This window comes from Trichosurus vulpecula, chromosome 6 (genome assembly GCF_011100635.1).
Source record: "Trichosurus vulpecula isolate mTriVul1 chromosome 6, mTriVul1.pri, whole genome shotgun sequence".
NCBI classification, from domain to species: Eukaryota; Metazoa; Chordata; class Mammalia; order Diprotodontia; family Phalangeridae; genus Trichosurus; species Trichosurus vulpecula.
This window is the reverse complement of record NC_050578.1, coordinates 182,111,922-182,131,682: the sequence shown is the minus strand read 5'-3', so window position 1 is coordinate 182,131,682 and position 19,761 is coordinate 182,111,922.

Below are 19,761 nucleotides of genomic sequence, written 5' to 3'. Positions count from 1 at the left end.
CCTCTGTGTAAAGCCACTATTTAGACTCCCGTGGTGTTACCATTTCACTCCCTTGGAGAAGATAACATGGTAGGTTGAGTCATCTGAAGGAAATTGACTAGGATTATTTTTTCAATGACAGCTATTGTTGGCATTCTGTAACACGTTCTGAGAGGCTAATGAGCATTATATATGCAGCAGGAACACTTTCTCTAAGCAGAAATTAAAAACTTAAGTCATTAACAAGGTCTACCAACAGTATTAAAAAAAGCTTAATTCAATTCTTTATTTCTGAATTCTGGTGTCTGCATAAGTCATCACATTTATCTCAGCAATAAATTGCTTTGAAGGACACAATTTATATATGTCTTTCATTTAACTTTGGATAATGCATTGTCATTGATAAGAACTAAGAAAGGTTAGATGGGCCATAATTCATTCCCTTGTTATACTTTATTCACCCCATGGTACCACCTAATTGTTTCTTGAATGACCTTATTATGTTTGTGCAACACTATCATTGACTTACTATGCCTTATAAAATTATACTGAAATTCCACGCTTTGCTATTCATTAATTTCTATGTATAAATTATTCAAATTATCTGTCATAAACTGTGCTCCTTTGAAGTATGCATGGTAGCTTGTGTGCTAAGTCATTCACAGAAGAAACTTGAAGGGAAAAAGTTAGGGTGGTGAAATGAAAAGAATGCTGGGTTGGGAGTCAGAGAACCCGGATTCAAATCCTAATTCTACCCTTGTAATCTTGGAGCAGTCACTTGCCTTTGTCAGCACCAGTTTCCTTATCTATAAACTGAATAGTTTTGACTAGATGGCCTTTGAGCTCCCTTCCAGCTCTGAATCTATAATCCTGTAATTTTCTGTATTATATCTCCGCTTCATGTTGAGGAGATGATTTCTCATTTGAGATTTTTGTTGTTCCTGACTGTTACAAATGCTTTCAAGCACAAGGCTACTACTAAAAGAATGCAGGATCAAGTGAATGCATGGATCTAATATAGAATCAAGACTCTTTGAATGGGGTTTTGGCACCATTAATAAAGCAATATATTAATCTCAATGTTTCAAGAGGAAGCAAAATATGATAGCATTAACTGGGCCAATCTTGGGCCAAATGAAATAGATTAACTCTTACTGTTTCTGTATTTCCACCTACTAGGAAGCCCATTTTTTTCCCTTAATGCAAGAAACTACTTCTATGAATGGAAACGTCAAGCATTGTGGCTTGTCAGTGGTTGGTGTGCTTTGGAGTGTGGATCTCTTGGGGACTTCAATATCACACTGTGGAGGTAGCTAATGGGACTGATAACAAAACCTGTGGTGTTAGGTGAGGTACGTATTGCTAGGGAAGTTCTTAGAGTCCAGATTGAGGGGTGGTAGAGACTAAGTGCCACACTAATAAGGGTCAGGATCCACAGGCCTAATTTTTTCTTAGAGGGAGGAGGGGTGAGATTATAATCAGGCTATAGTTTGGAAAGCAGATCTATCTGGAAAGTAAATGTATATACGCTCATAGTCCATTGGTAACACTGTGAGCAAAATTAAATTTACTGATTTAACACACTTGGTTATATCATTTCCTCTCAGCAATCTTCAGTTCCAACTGAATTACTGTGCACAGCAGCTTGGAAACAGTGCAAAGTGGGAGATAGGTTTTTTAGATGATATTCTGAGAAGTGGCAAAAGAGGCAAAAGCAACAGCAGCATTTTCACCCATTATAACTGTCCGATCCAGGTACTGTTGGGGGAAATAGTCTTACACATCTCAGTGGGCTGGGATGGTATCATTGTATTCTAAATACAACCTAATAATCAATCTTCATAATGATGACTCCAGATAACAAAGGGCAATATTATGGTACCTTCAAGTTTGCAAAGTATTTTATATACATTGTCTCATTTGGTTCTCATAGCAAAAATCCTGCAAACACACTGCAGGAATTATTATCCCCATTTTATAGATGAAAAAGTAGAAAATCAGGTTAATTGACTTTTCCATGCTCACACAGCTAACCAATTTCAAAGCAGTATTTAAACTCGGGTCTTCCTGACTCCAAGTCTAGCATTCTATCCACTATACCACCTAGCTGACATAGTATTCTAAGCTTTTTCTGACTAGGAGAAGTTCTCTTCTACTTTCTTCTTATTAGCTTCTCCACCTCTTCCTCATTTTCCTTCTAATCCTCTTCTTCCTCTTCCTCTTCTTCCTCCTCTTTTTTTCCCCTCTAGTTAAGTTCCTTGACTTAACCATGGTTCTAGAGCTAGTATGTGTCACGAGCAGGCTATAAAGAAGACCCGGATTCAAGAATCTTCAAAATGTTTAGAAAAAGTCGAGCCCTAGACATTCTATCATTAGATCTTGAGGGCACTGGCAACACAGCTTCACAAAATGCAGTTGTTTAATTGCTATTGCTCCCAGTATCACAAGGAGTTTTTTGAGTTCAATAACATCATTGTGACTGGAGCCAAAAAAAGGAAAGAAAAAAAAGACAGTACACCAAACTGTGCACTTAAAAAGACATAAAATATTTTTGAACAATATACATTACCTTATCTTAATTGAATAGCTTTATCCCACCTTCAGTGGGCAGGAAACCAGGCAACAAAATGATGGCAGAATCTAACACATATTCATTTGCTTAGCTTTAACTTGCAAAGCTTTGAAAATTGGATTGTGTAAAAAAATGAAAATAAAAGGCTGTCCTTTGCCCTCTGCAGATGGCAATTTACTACATTCTTTCTAAAGGGAAAATACTTTTTTTTTTACTCTTGCTAAAAATGTCTGACTGCTGTAGAGATTTGCATATATGACTGCAAGGAAAATACCTTTGTTTTTTATTAAGGTTTCTTCTACCCATGGATACAATAGGAGAGGGTAATAGTGATGTCTCGGTGGTGTGTGTGTGTGTGTGTGTGTGTGTGTGTGTGTGTGTGTGAAAGGGAGGGAGGGAGTGGGGGAGGAGGGAGGGAGAGAGAGAGAGAGAGAGAGAGAGAGAGAGAGAGAGAGAGAGAGAGAGAAGGAGGAGTAGGTGATGATGATAGAGAAAGGGAGGTAGGGAGGAGAGAGGGGAACTATAGAGGACTATAGAGGAGGGAGGAGACAGGGAGTGTTATAGAGCAACAGATTTATGTTGGAAAGAAGTAAGGAAAAAGTAGCTTACATTTAAAATAATAGCTCATACTTATAAACCACTTTATTTAAAACAATTTCATGTGGTAACTATTGTAAATATTATCATCATTTAACAGATGAAGAAACTTCAGCTTATTTAATTTGTCCATAGTCACACAGCTATGAAATGGTGAAGTGATGTGTCACCTGAACCCAGGATTTTTCATTCCAAGTCCAGTTCTTCTTCCACCACAACATTCCATAGAAGCAGAGGGTCTTCAGTGAGTTTGGACTAGTTATGAAGGGCCAGAGAAGCTATTGTAAGCATTTAGGCATATGCCAGACTCTATGATCTGTGCTGACATGGCAGCAGAGTAAGGAGGACATGAGGCGATTATGCTGTTGCCATAACAAAAGGTGGTCTTGAATGAGAAAGTTATATGAGAAAAACTCACTAATGACCACTACTCCCCTTTGTAGGACATTTGCCTTAGTAAATCTCTGTTGTCCTTGCAGCACCAGAACCATTGTTGCAATCTCTTTTTGCCTCCCACACTTCTGTGTTCTGTGCATTTTCTGTTCCAAAGAACTAGCCTGGCTGGGTGCCTACTTCTTCTTGAAAGGAAATTTTCAGTTTTGCACTCTTCTAACATCTCCTCCAGTTGGTGTTTCCAGTTTATTTCATATTGCTAGGCTGCCCTATTTGTGGATCTCCTGGTAAAGATTTCACTTTCTACAGAATATCCCACTCAGTCCACTGAGCATACAGGATTCATAAACTGGACTTATGGACAGTATTCCAAGCACTGTAGCACTCTACCATCAAGATGGCATAGCTGACTCCTTCTGTCTACCATGAAATTTGATGATTCACTCCACAACTCCAACTATGGATTTAATTTCATATTCTCTATTCTTATTTATAACTAATTGGATGGATGGGAGGCTTCTCATTCCAACTTTTAATGTACCTTCTGGGCAGCCAAGGAAGTATACAAAAGGGAGGTAGACTGTCATCTGCCCTGGAGAGCCTTTAAATACACAGAATCAAATATTTCATAAATAAATTGAAGCTGTATGGATCTTCCTGGTAGCTTGAAACAGCACCTGGTACATAGTAGGTTCTTAATAAATATTTGTTGATTCATTGACTTACTGTAGATGATAAGCTCTATGATCAATAAACTAAGATTAATGTTGTCACTGTGCATCTACCTTATGTTCTTCTGTTCTTTATTATGATGAGCACACACCTCTAAGTAAATATAAAGGGATAGATTATCAGATGGAATATTTGGTACAGATCATAGACTCATGGGATAACAGGATTTTTTTCTAGGGTTCACTAAACAGAAAGTGTTGTGGATGTATGAAAAAGTCATGCTAAAATAGTGGTAGCAAGATGGGAAGTTGGCTAGTAGATTCTCACCATGAGGGGAAAAAAGTCAGAAGAGTTGGTTTGTTTTTTTGGAAGGGCAAAGAAGATCATTTGTACACTTATATCTCATAAGGAGAATATAAACTCTTTGAAAACAAGATTGGTTTTACATTGTTAGTTTTGTATCACTGGTGCCCAGCATAGTATCTTGAAAATAAGGTTTAATAAATATTGGTTGAATTGCATTGAATCTATAATGTACTTTCTCCAAAGTTGGTAGAGACCTTACATAAAGATGATTCTACCATGACGTGGCCTCTAGTTTGAGGGAAGAATTGCATTTGGTATCATGGGAGTAGAGTGAAAATGGGCATTATAGAAAAGGCTGCTGTCTTAAGAGGAAAAGTCATGTGTGCCAAGCTATGACCCACTGCTGCCTACACTGTAGGCCCTATAGGGTTTAACCTTGACAGAATATGCTGATTCTCTGACGTAGAGACTATGGTTTTGAGCTCTGCAGCTTTGTCTTTTTGGTTCAACAGGGAATGACTCCGGGCTTGGCTTTGAAGTATAACTGATGCGCTCTTTCTGACCATGCCTTAGACATTCTCTCTTTCTTCATTAAGCATATTGATTGTAGTCCTGTTTATTGCCATTACTTGCTAACATTCATGTGCCTCACCCTCTCTTGGCACCAAAGATTCACATTTGGGAAGTGACATTCATTTCTTTAACTACTATTTGTTAGATGCGTATCATGTGAATATGCTAATAATGCTAAATGTAAAAGATGCTTAGGAGACAGCTGGTATGAGAATACATGCTACTCATCCAAGACTCTTGGGATTTGTGGGTGCTAATTTTCATTTTTATCCATGAGACAGGGACAATCTGGGAGGCGATTAGAGGTATCTTTTCCTCATCTTCATGTCTGAACTCATGCCGCACAATTAGAATCAGAATTGTTATTGTTATTTCACCATTTTCTGGACTGAGAGCTTGTTTGTTCTGCATTTGCACCCACTGCTGGCATTTCCACCAACTGCCTAATCTCAACTGATAGAGAATTATGATTTTGGAAAGAAGAGCTTAATTCCCCATAGAACATTTGGCAGCTAACACTGGGCTTTGGTATTATAATCAGGCTTATTTTGTTACTTCAGGGATTTGTGATTCCATCATTGATACCTACCAATGCAGGCTACATTCTCTTTGTGCTTTGGGAGATAGGTTTTATGGATTGCTAAAAAGAATTTGTCATTAGACAGTCACCCTTTGTGGGAATGCCCCTCTCTGAACTTAGGAATGCTGTGGTCCTTGGATGACATTGCTTGGACAAGTGCTCAGAGATTTTCCAGTTATTTAGGTCCTCCAAGAGTTGGCATAGCCCTAAGAAATCAGGGTCCCATCTATGCTATGATGAGACATTGTATTAAGACTTTAATCCATTATTACATTACTGAATTATTAGGAGGTGATTAAAAAGGAGTGTGGTGTGTACCCAGACATTGGGTCTTCTGGAGATGGGTTCAGATGATACAATGTTCTACTGCATTAAAAAAGTTAGATATATCTTTTGTTTTTCATATCATAGTCATTTTGGGATATGTCAATGTTATACTTTTAGTATAAGTTCAATTTTTTATGTTTTGGGGGATATATAACCAAGGTAATATCCAGAAATGATAATTTCCCATTTTTCCCCATATTGTGGTACAGTGGATAGGATTTTGGACAGTAGTCCTGGGTTTGAATCTATGTCAAAGGGCAAACAAATTAATCTGTCAGAACTTCAGTTTCTTTTTTTGGAAAAAAACAGCATCTCACAGGGCTATTGTGAGGAAAGTGCTCAAAAAACTTAAAATACTATAGAAACATGAATTATTATTATAATGAGTTCATGCTCTTACAGCTGTTCTGCCAGTCTTCACTGGATTTGAATTTCATGTGTTGTGGTAGAAAGAATAATAGATCTGTACTCAGAAGGCCTGGATTCAGGGTTTAGGGTTCAGGGTATAAGTCTAGTCCTGATACTACCTGACTCTGTGATCATGAGCTTGTCACTTAACTTCTCTAAGCCTCATTTTCCTCATCTATAAAATGGGCATGATATTTAAATTGCCTGACAGGATTATTGTGAGGACATTTGTAAAGCAACATATTACTGTTATTCTAAGATGGAATTTTACCGTAGTTTCCCTAGACTTGAATCTCTTTGTTTCTTACTTGAGGAAATTTCAGTGCATCATTGGTTTATTACAGCTAGATATGACTTTTCTTTTAACTCTATTTTATTGTAAACAATCTAATGAACACAAAACATGTGTATATTAAAAGGACAAGAAAAGAGATTGTATGAGAAACTATCTTTCTGTAATACCACTTTCCTATACACCAAATCCTTCAAAAGTTCCCATTTGCTTACAAGCAAATGCTAGATATTCTTAGGTTACCCAAGGACCTACATGATCTAAACCCAATCTACTGTTCCAACCTAATTTCCATTACATATGAATATAGGTTCTCTGTTGCACATCAGCCAAATTGGTTCTTGTGTCTTAATTGCTCCTAACTATTCTATAGGGCAGGAACTATGATTTTATAATTCTTTGTACCTCATAGTGTCTAACACACAAACATTTAGAGGATAGGCACTGGAGATGAGATTGCATTGGTATAGGTGACTGCTAGAAGAGTGTAGGTTGGCACCTTCTCTGCAATGAATAGTCTTGGTGAGTTGCCTAGCAGAGAGATGTTAATGACCCACATTTCCTAGGTTGCAAACCAAATTAACATGTAGGATTTAGAAAATATTTAATAAAATATAATAAAGAATAGATAATATTAGATTTTAAAACTAAGTCAACATGTGGTCTTCAAGGATCCTTATGTATGGTTTAATGGCCCCAGTTTCTATTTGCATTTGATATCACTGGCCTAGAGAAATAAGAGGTTAAATGAGTTGCCCAGGGTCATACAGTGTGTGTGCCAGTATATGTCAGAGATGGGATCTGAACCCAGTTCTCCTGAGTCTGAGGCTGGCTTTCTGTTCACTATACCAGTTATTGAATCATAGCTACTTCCCATGTTCTAGTCTTGGGGAAACATTATCTGCATGAACACACACACATATTTAGTTCAGAAAGGTTTCTTTGTCTTTTAGTTAACTTTGAAGTAAAAAGAAAAACTCATGGGAAGAAAACAATGATTCACTGAGACTATTAATGAATGGTATGATTAGAAAAAATTGTGTCAGTTTTCAGGGATGCTTTAAATGCATTTTTAAAACACCTTCACATAGATGTCATGAAATAGATTCCAAGGAGTGATCATTCAGTAAGGGTCAGAGGAAAGAAGAAAAATGTAGCATTGGTTGGTGACTTTTTGCTGAAGGCTACTGAAGTAACTGTTTGTGGACCTGACATTAGCACTAGAAAGGTCTGCTATCTGCCTGGGGTGAAAGTATCTAGCAGGAGACAGAGAACCTCCCATGATTTGTCAAACCTGATGACTACTATTCATTTCTGGTGATTGCTGGGGGCACACATGAACACCTGATATTGCCAGAAGGAATCCATAAAATATTGCAAAGGGTCATGAAGTCCTAGACAAGACTTTAGGGGCATAGGTGGCATTTTCATCATTGTAACTGCAAATGAAGGCTTCAAAATAAAAAGACAGGTTTGAAAAGAGAAAAGCTGACTGAAAAATGGATTTCTAGACCATGATCTCTTGTCCAAATACAGGGTTTACCTAACAAGGACTTACAAAAAGAAGCTTTAAACAGAGAAGGAAAGGGGTGGTAGAAAACTGCCTATGGAGGTCTACCAAGCTGAATATCATAAAGATCTATTTCAGTGTAAGAGGAATTTCAGGAGAGATGGTAACTCATAGGAGGCAAGCATCAAAGAGGGGAGCCAGCAATAAAACTCACCCCCAAATGTAAAAATGCAAATTCAGAAAATATGGGTAGTAAACAAGGTGAGCCAGAAATCCTGATGCAATGAGGTAAACAGTCATACAGCAATCACTGAGACTTGATAAGATGATTCCCATGGAAAAGAATATAACAGATAAGGAGATGGAGAACTATTAGGAAAAAATATACTCGTATGAGAAAATCTAGGAAGTAGAGTGTGGAAGTATGAATTGTCTGGTACTTTTTAAGTATCTGCTACGTGCCAGGCATTCTTCTAGGCTGGATATACAAAGAAAAAAATAAGGTAGCTTATGTCCTCAAAGATTTTGTAGCCTATTGGGAGAGTCAACATGTACACATAAAATTTTATACTATACATTATATATCATATATGTGATAGGGGTGTAGAGTATGTTCAGGGAAGACTAATACCTCTGGCGTGAAGGCTGCTGAGCCCTTTTTAGGGCTGCTTTTCACCTTTAACATTCACCTGATCCACTTCTCACCTGTTGCTCCAAGAAGCTATAGCATGCACAGTGGCCACATCCTGGTAAACTGTTTTGGCTGATGGGCTAAGCCAGCTTGGGGGTAACTGAGGAGTCTCAGACCCATCAGTGAATTAAGAGGGTGTCTACCCCAAGCATGTGAAGAACCCCCCTGGTGGAATGGGTGGATAAGAACAATTTGTGTCCATGGCCATGAAGGCAGCTGAAGCACGTGATGTGGAGTGCCAAGACATCAGATATGCTAAGGTCATCCACTGCATCTTGAGCCATTACCAGTTATCTTGACTCTGTCCTGCCACTGGACTGTGATGACTCTGGAAAAGAGAGTGAGGCTGATGACTTTGTGTCGCTCTGCCTTACTTAAATCCAATTTATTCATGAATCAAAAGACATTACCTATACCATTTTACCATTTTTACCTGTCTCAAAGTCCTGTGGCAACAGGCAAGTGATGAAGCAGAAGGTGTGGATACACTGGAAGTTGTAGTCACAAACCTACACACAGGTGGCCCAGGCCATAGGGTCGTCTTCTCACTGGAAGCAGCAGTGGGATTTGGCAGCCCTCCCTCTGGGTGTCTGAGCAGCCTTTCTAAGGATCTCACTGCTCACTTGGTGTGAGGAAGGCGCTAGAAAAGGTGACCTAAAAATTGTCTGTACCCCTAGCCTGATTACCACAGCAGGTGGACATCCTATCCTGAAGTCAAAACACAAAAAAGTTTAAAAACTTTTGCAAAGAGGATTCCACTCACGTGGAATGTGCACACACTTATAGACAACACAAAATCCAGTAGACCTGAAAGATGAACAGCTCTTATTGTGAGAGAATTTAGCAGGTTTCACATCCAAATAGCAGCCCTGAGTGAAACAAAGCTGGCAAATGAAGGCCACCTTACTGAAGTCAGAGCTGGATACACCTTTTTCTGGAGTGGCTACATTGAAGGGGAATGCCATGAAGCTGGTACAGGTTTTGCAATCAAAACTAATCTAGTCAACAAGCTTATATGCCCACCAAAAGGAGTGAATGATAGACTCATGACAACGTGATTGCCCACTTGCAGGAAAACATCATTCCACCATCATCAGCGCCTATGATCCCACCATGACAAACCCTGATGATGTCAAAGAAAAGTTTTATGAAGACTTGGACACCCTTGTTATCAGTGTGCCAAAAAAGGACAAGCTTATAATTCTGGGTGACTTTAATGCTAGAGTAGGCTCAGACTACCAGATATGGCAGGGAGTCCTTGGGAGGAATGGAATTGGAAACAGCAACAGCGGTGGACACTTAGTACTGAAGACTTGCACATCTCATGACCTTCTCATCACCAACACTGTCTTCCACTTACCTAAATGCAATAAAACTTTGTGAATGCGCCCTCATAGCAAACAATGGCATTTAATAGACTAATGAAGGCATAGTGTGCCACAGAGTGCTGGATTGATCATAGGCTTATCCTCTCCAAGATAAATATTCACATTCAACAAAAGTAGTGGCTCCAAGGCAAAATAACTACCAGAAGCATTAATGTCAACAGATTAGAGCACTTCTATGAGTGGGAACATTTTGCTGTTAACTTGGAGGAAAAGATGAGCCAACACACATTTGGCAACAGCAGAGCAGAAAAGGAGTGGGCAGCTTTCAGAGATTTGGTGTACCACACTATATTTGCTCATCTGGGTCAGAATACTCACAAATCTGAAGACTGGTTTGATAAAAATGATAGCAAAATTCAGAAGCTGTTAATTAAAAAATGAGACTGCCCCAGGGTTTACCAGCAAAATAATTCACCCATCTCTAAGAAGGCAGCATTTAATTCCATCAAAAGTAAGGTACAAATGAAGCTTAGAGAGATGCAGGATTCTTGGCTCAGTAAGAAGGCAGGTGAAATTCAGTTTTATGCTGATAGTAACAATCCAAAGTGCTTTTATGATGCCCTGAAGGCTATTTATGGGCTAAAGTTCTATGGTGCATCTCAACTACTCAGTGCTGATGGAGCCACGTTGATTAGTGATAAGGACATGGTCTTAGAGAGAAGGGCTGAACACTTTCATAGTATCCTCAACAGACCACCATCAATCAATGCTGAAGCCATTAACCATCTACTTCAGGTTGAAGACAATTCCTCCCTAGCTGAAGTTCCCACTGAAGAAGAGGTTTTGAATGCCATTAGGTTCCTCTCGTGGCAAAGCACCTGTAACTGATTTTATTCCAGCTGAGATTTACGAAGTGGGAGGTTCATTGCTCATACAAAAGGTGACTAAAATTCTCCATTTTATATGGCAAGAGGAAGTTATCCCCTAGGAGTTCAAGGACACCTCCCTTGTCCATCTCTATAAAGGTAAAGTGAATAGATTGTCCAGTGACAATCACTGGGGGGTGAGGGGGAGGGGGTCTCTCTCTTGGTTGTTCCTGGCAAGATTCTTGCCAGAGTCCTCCTTGATAGGCTCCTTCACCTGGAAGATGGTCATCTACCTGAGAACCAGGATGGCTTTAGAAAGGGCCAAAGAATGGTCAATATGGTGTTTGTTGTCCAACACTTCTAGGAGAAATACCAGGAGAAAGACAGAGGTCTGTAGTCAATATTTGCAGATCTGACCAAGGCCTTTGATACTTGTCAGTCATGAGTGCTTATGGAAAATTATGTCAAAATTTGGTTGCCCAGAGAAATTCATCAGTATTATACATCAGTTTTGTGATGTCATGTTTGGACAATGCTCTCATGCTTTTCCAGTCTCCAGTAGAATGAAACAAGGCTGTGTGCTTGCTCCTATGCTTTTTAGCATGATGTTTTCAACCATGTTGTTACATACCTTCAACGAGGAGGAACATGTCATCAAGGTTAAATTCTTCAACCTGAAAATGCTATAAGCCAAGACCAAAGTGGAGGGAGTGTTGGTGCCTGATTTTCTGTTTGCAGATGATTATGCACTCATTGCAATCTCTGAAGCTGAGTTGCAACAAAGTATGGATTGATTCTTTACCACTTGTGCTAATTTTGGCCTAACTATTAACACCAAGAAAACACAGGTGCTCCATCAGCGTCCACCACACCATCCATATGAGGAACTATTGGTTACAGCAAATGGAGAAGTTTTGAATGCTATGGATGAGTTCACTTACCTTGGTAGTGTATTTCCAGGGATGTACACATTGATAATGACGTTAACGCATGAATTGCCAGAACTACGTCAGTGTTGGGGAGGCTCCAAAGAAAAGTATGAGAGAGAAGAGGTATTAGACTGACTACCAAACTGAAGGTGTACAGAGCCAATTGTGCTGACCTCATTGTTGTATGCCTGTGAAACCTGGACAGTCTACCAGTGCCATGCCAGGAAACTGAATCACTTCCATGTGAATTGTCTTAGGAAGATTCTGAAGATCACCTGGTAGGATAAGGTACCAGACACTGAGGTCCTTTATCAAACTAAATTGCCAAGCATTCAAACTCTGCTTCAGAGAGCACAAGTCTGATGGGCTGGCCACATTGTTCGATTGCAAAATGTGTGCTTGCCAAAAAGACTATTTTATGGAGAACTCACACAGGGCAAGCGTTCACATGGTAGTCAAAAGAAGTGATACAAGGACATTCTCAATGTCTTTCTTAAAAACTTTGGGATTGATTGTGTGATACAAGAGACAGATGCATAGGACTGCCCACCATGGCATGCCCTTATCAGAGAAGGTAATGTGCTCTATGAGCAAAGCAGAATTGAAGTAGCTAAAAAAGAAACTCAAGATGTGCAAATTTAGAGAATCCACTGCAAATGTTCACATGGACTATTTGTGCCTGACCTGTGGTAGAGCATTTTAAGTTTGTATTGGTCTGATTAGCTACAGCCAGACTCACTGCAACTTGACTGTAACATAGTGATGTCATTTTTTGGTCCTCTTTGAGAACAAAGGACAACAAACAATATCACAAATGTATTATATACATATATATTTTATATGCATACCGACTATAAGGGAATAGTAGTTGGGGCTATAAAGAAAGGATACATGTGGGAGGTGGAGTTTGACCTGAGCTTTGGGGAAAACTAGGACTTCTAAAAGGCAAAGGGTAAAGGAGAAGCCCCTTCCAGGCATGGGGAGAATGTGTAAAGGCACAGACAGGAGATTGAATGTTGTTAAAGGAATGGCGAGAAAGTTGGTTTGTGTGAGAAGGAAAACAAGGGATGAGGCTACAAAAGAGGGTTTGTAGTAGGTTGTAAATGGCTTTAAATACTGAAAACAGAGGAGTTTGTATTTGATGCTAAAAGTGGGGAATACTATGGTCAGACTTGTGCTTTAAGAATACCACTTTAGCAGTTTTGTGGAACGCATTGATGACGGGTGATACTTGAAGCAGACATCAGTTAGGAGGTTCTTGCAAAAATCCAGATGAGAGGTGATGAGGGCCTGAAGTGGAGTGGTGGCTATGCAGTAAGGCCTAAAAGGACACTTGGCTGAAATATCATGGAAGCAGAATCCGTAGCCCTCAGCAACTGATGGACTATGTGGAATGAAGGAGAATGAGCAATCAGGAATGACTGATGTTATGAACCTGGGAAAATATAAGATTGGTGGTACCTTTGATGGTGATGGGGATGTTTGGAAAGAGGGTATTTTTTGTTTGTTGGTTTCTGGTGAGGTGAGATAATAGTGAAAGAAGCCTGGTATATTAGATATAGAGTATATTGGTGGAAACCAGTAGAAGCAAAAAGGCAAGTATTATTTTCATTGTAGTATGATGCAGATTCTCTGGACTTGATTCTTACCACCAATAACAAACTGGTCAATAAACTAGAAATGATGGGAAACCAAAGGGGAAATGACCACCCCTTTTAGAACCTGTGATATGTGAAAGGGAATCCTGGCATAATACAACAGATACCTTAAATTTTCAGAAAATAGATTTATAAGGACTCTGAGAGAGTTTAGCTTGCTTCCTATGGCCTAAAATTTTACCGATTAAGTCAGTCCAGAAGGGATTGGAGCCCTAAAGGAATATACACTGAGGAAGAATGTTTAATATATTCATGCTCAGGGGAAAAACCACCTAAACACTTTCACTATGTTGGGAGGAATAGGTTCACACATAGAACAGAGCAGCAATAAAGATTTGAGTCAAGAGACAACCAGTACCTAATACCTTGATTTTAAAGCTTTATAAGGTTTTGTTTGTTTTTTTTAGCATTCTCTTTAGTGTCTGTTCCCTGTCTCTTCATGGCGGGTTCGAGGGGTGAATTAAATTATTAGTGATTTACAAAAGAGCAAAGCAGGGAGGACAAAACTGAATCTCATAATTGAAGGGAACAGAAAGATGGAATGAAGGGAAAGGGCAGGATAGTCACTCTTTGAGTTTGGAGTAGAGGAGGAGAAGAGATTATGAAAATCTTTCTCAAGGACCTCTTAGGATAGTGCCCTCTCAAATCTTGCTTTGAGAGGGTTGAATAAGTGTTTTGAGGACCTCTTATTGCTAATCATCACAGTGTTAATGCTGTCATTGGGGAGAAGTCTTTGAAGGAAGGATATTTAGAAAGCTGAGTATTTGGGTTAACATCCACCAGGGGCTTTGCCTTGGTACTCTAATTTGCAGTAATACATGTGGTACCTCAGCATCTTTGCATCTGGACCTTGTCTCTACTAAATTATCTTTACTTTTATGAAAACAAAAATACTTCTCCCACAGGGCTTTACAGTTTGCAGTATAGCTCAAATAATTCTCTTATGCTGCATTCTCTTTTCCCCTATTCCCTGACTGTGAAACTTAAATCTTTTAAGCTGATTTCTCTCACATGATTTTGGGAGAGTCATGTACAGTTTATTAATATGTGCAGATCAGCATTAGAATATTTTTTAAAGATGCCCTCCCATCCCTATGTTTATTTTATTTTTTCCAACTCATTTAAAAAATAAGGATAAACCACACAAACATATAGTATAAGATATGCATATATAAATGACAACACAAAAACAGCAGGTAAGTTGAAGGGCTAAGGAAATATTTGTGATTTTCCATTAAAATCCCATTTTGCTATATTATTTTTAAAATTCAAAATTTGAATTTTTCAGTTAGCAAAAATATATAATTTGCTTTTTACTCTCCCCATTAAAAAAGAAAACCCTGGTAATAAATGTTCACAGCCAAATTTTGTAGGATGAGTGAATAGGAAAAAGCAAATGAATGGGCAAAATGTCATATAGAAACATTGACCATATCTAAAAACATATGTGTCTCTCTCTGTCAGGAGGAAAATAGCATGGTTTATTTTTTTCCTCTGCAATTGTGATTGGTCATAACATTGACCAATGTTCTTAGTCTTTCAAAATTGCTTTTACAACATCATTATAAAATTTTTTCTCCAGGTTCTGCTCACTTTCATTTGGATCAATTTATATAAATCTTTGCAAACTATGTTTATGAACCTAGAATTTTAGAGCCAGACAGAAACTTAGAAACTATATGTTCTCATCCTCTCATTTTATAGATGGAAAAACTGAGGTCCAGAATGGTTAAACAATTTGTCTGTTTATGCTCCTAGTTAATGGAAGAGATGGGACTAGAATTTATGTTTCCTGACTCTGAGCCCAGTGTTCTTTACAATAGATTGCCACATTTTGGTGTCATAACCATTGGTTCAATTTTTATTTAAATTTTGAGTGATTTGTTGGGGCAGGGGGTCTTTTAGACTTTAAAATGAGATGGTAACAATATAAATAAATAATATTTATATAATGTTTTAAGGTATGCAGTGCACTTTACAAATATTAATTCATTTGATCCTCACAACAACATTGCAACATAGGTTCAATTATTGTCTTCAATTAATAGATGAGGAAACTGAGACAGAGACTTGCTTAGGTTCACACAGCTAGTGTGTCTTAGGCAGGTTTTGAACCTGAGTCCTCCTGACACCAAAGTCTAGTACTTTATCCACTGTACCATGTAGCTACCTCTAAAAATATTTCACAAAACAAGATTACCTTACTGTCTATTTTAACAGAAATACATTGGCTAAAAGAATGTCATATTTTAGCTCTGTCATGGTATTTTTAAAAATTGTATATAAAAAGCTAATACCATGATTTTACTTTCAGTTGATACTTATCAGCACTAGGACTATGGACAGCAGTGCTTTGGGGGTGGGACATGGAGGCAGTTTTCGGAGAATCATGGGAAGCCTTGGAATTAAGGGGAAGGGTTAGGTGTAGAAAGAGGCTGAGTATTGCTCAAAGACACACCACAGTGTATTACTGACTATTGTAGAGCAATCACAACAAAAACTCCATTCTTGAGCCTAGATCAGCTAAAATAAGAAATGAAATAAAGGAGCTACTAAAATCTATAGATGGAAAAGTTGAAGACCTCAAGGTCATCGAAAGCCTTCATCTAATGCAAATTCTAGAAACTAGAACTAATAATGGAATATAGCAAAAAATGTTTCCTCATACCACTGCCTCTGCCAATGTCTTAAATTTTCTACATGTGCCTTTTTAAAGGGTACTTTTTCACTTCTGTCTACTTTACTTCTCAAGCCTCTGTAGTAAAGTTTTTAAAGTTGATTTTGAATTATTCATTTTGCTTTTTATGTTGCTTTGAAGTACACATCCTCTTTTTTGTCATGTCAGCTATATTGACAATGTTATATTGTCATATATAGTTATATTGACAGTACTTTCAGGGAGCCTACAGAAAAATAGGTTTATATCACAATTCTTTTATTTAATCACAAAAGCACCTTCAAAATCTTGCAAATATTAAATATAAAAGAATAATAGCATGATAGTGATTTGTCACTGGACTATTTCTTTTTGAACTTCATACAATGAGATACAAATGATTTTTTCTATAACAATAATGAAGTGTAATTTTATAAATTGACTCATTCTGAAATAAAAGCTCAGTGGGAAGAACATACTAAAAACCATTAATGCCTATGTGATATGAGTAATTTTAGAATTGTAAAGTAGACAATAATAGATTTGAAATATAACCTAATAATAATCTCTATAATATTAATTACACAGAAGATTGTATCAGTAGGGCAAGATTCATGACCTTGAAGATGACCATGAACATACCTATATAGTTTGGAATTGAAAAGTATAAGAGATTCCCTAGGTAGAAGGCAGGGGAAATAGAACATTTATTTAGACACCAGAGGATTAAATCCCCAAGCCAATAACTCCAACCCAACAAGCAACAATTGTATTCCAAAGCCAGTATGTCCATCTCAATGTAACAACAAGGAAATTATAACAGAGTATTACAACAAAGAACAAAGTCATCCTGTAACCTTCCCCCCTGTTGAGGCCTTCCTCTAAACACTCATGAATCCCAACTGTCTGCTTGCCTGTGTTCTCTTCCCCCTGCCCCAGTTCTCTGGTCTTTGCAGCATTCTGGTCTCCACTCTGTGCTCTGCACTTTCTCAGCAGCTCTCTGAGTTCTGTAGCTCCCTAGTCTGCAGATTCTCAGCTCTGTGGACTCAGAGTTCTTACTTCTCTTCCTGAATTCTGACCTTAATGGGCATATACAGTCTTCCTAGGACCTGAGGGTCTCGTGCCCAATCAGCAAAGAGATGTAGGCCTAAGGCTTAGTATTTAGTAAGTAAAGGTTGTAGACCTGCCTCTAATCAAGCCTCCCTTAGCCCCACCCCAGGCCTGTTGAATGGGCAAGAAAGATCTTTAATCACTGATTGGCATCATAAGGGTCTACCACCTTAAGGAAACTTTATATATATATATATATACACACACACACATGTGTGTGTGTGTGTGTGTGTGTGTGTGTGTAGTTTTTGACACTTCCTTGTCAAAAAAGGAGAAAGAATATTGATATTTTCCAAACATATTCTAAATAGGTTAAAAAGCCATAGAAATAGTTCTAGAACAAATGGGTAGGTACCTATGTTTATGTTTTACTATGGCAGGACTTAATGGAGCCATAGCAAGTATAACCCTAAGTACCTAACAATGGACTGGTCAAATGTAAACAAAAATGTTTAATTCCTGATGGAGTCCATAAATCTTAGAGTGAAATCAACAGGCCCTTTATGGGCAACATCTACATGAACCCAAACAACAATATGTAGACAAAGAATGACTGAAATGTGACGAAGTCATGCAGATTTATTAAAGAATTTATGATATCAACTCAAGTTGAGGTCTTGGACAATAAAAATTATAGAAGGATCATGCTTAAGGAGCCCAGAAGTGTTAATCAATAGGTATTATTCAATTAAAAGGTAAAATTTTCAACACATCCCTGCAGGCTGTAAACTTGTCCCACTTGTTGAATGTCTAGCTAGGCATGATCCGGTGGTTAGGATTATACATCAAAAGTTTATTATCTTTTATAAACTGATAGAAGACAAATCTCTAATATAATTAGAGACCTCAGAATATCCCTGAGAATTAAAAAAGTAAACTGTACTGGAACTTGAATTATTACAGACAAAATTGGTGCCCACAATTGCCTCAACATAATGTTAATCCATAAAAATTTGAGAATCTTGTTTTCATTAGGTGTAGCTTTAATTAGATACTCGTCTCCAAACTGTGTGGAGTGAAAAGCTTTCAGAATATGTAGACTTAGCAAGAGAAGTCAAAATCATGTGGGAGCAGATGAAATAGATATCATCCCCATTATCCTGATTGCTAAAGGAGTTTTAATGAAGATGCTTTCAATGAAATAGAAGATTAGCTGACATCTCAATGCTTTTAGGTGGTACAGGAAATGAAGTGTTGGAATTGGAGTCAAGGAGATCTGAAGTAAAATACTGCCTCGTAGATAAGATCTAGTTGTGTGACTGTGGGAAGTGATTTAACCTTCCTCAATTTCAGTTTCACCATCTGTAAAATGTGAATTTGTTCAGATGTTTTTAGTCATGTCTGACTCTTCAGGACCCCATTGGGGATTTTCTTGGCAAAGATGTTGGAGTATTTTGCCATTTCTTCTCCAGCTCATTTTATAGATGAGGAAACTGAGGCAGACAGGGTTAAATGACTTGCCTAGGGTCACACAGTAAGTATCTGAGGCCAAATTTGAACTCAGGAATAGGAGTCTTCCTAACTCTATGCCTGGCACTTCATCCATTGTACCACCTACCTACCAAAATGCAAAAAGTATTATCTTCCTTATAGGATCCTTGTGAGGATCAAATGAGATAACATAAAGGAAGTACTTTGTAAACCTTTAAGTGCTATATAAATGCTAGCTATTATTGTTATTGTCCATTACCAAAAGCATTTATTTTATTCAGATATGCAAGCATCCAAGGAATATTAAATATGAAAGAATAAAAAAATGACTTGTCTTCCCCTACTTTTCTGTCTGAACTCCATCAGAAAAGATAAAATAATAATAGTAAGATATCAGTGATGATAATTAGGATGATTTTGAAAATAAATGATAATCTCTATATTGCTAATCTAGGCATTGAAATATCCTATATAATTCAATCAATAAACTGTATTAGAACTGAACCATTATCATAGGTTAAATTCATTCCCATAATATCCTAGATATGATGTGAACCCATAAATGCTTAAGAAAATATTTAAAATCATTATATCAAATGCTCATAATATCCAAGCTACTTGGATGTAGAGGAGCCTCTTAACAATATTCAGACCTTTCAGAGGAGCTTAAAATCATATAGAAGTGGGCTGAGCTGCACATCATTCCTGTTATTCCTTTTGTTTCTGTGGTTGTATGGCGGATGCTTTCAATAAGCCTGCAAAGAATGTATTTATACTTTATTATTTGTATTCAAAAACACAAACAATTATTTCATCCACCCGTGAAATCCCCTGTACGTTAAGCATCAAATATAAAGGAATAATAGGATAATAACTTGTCCTA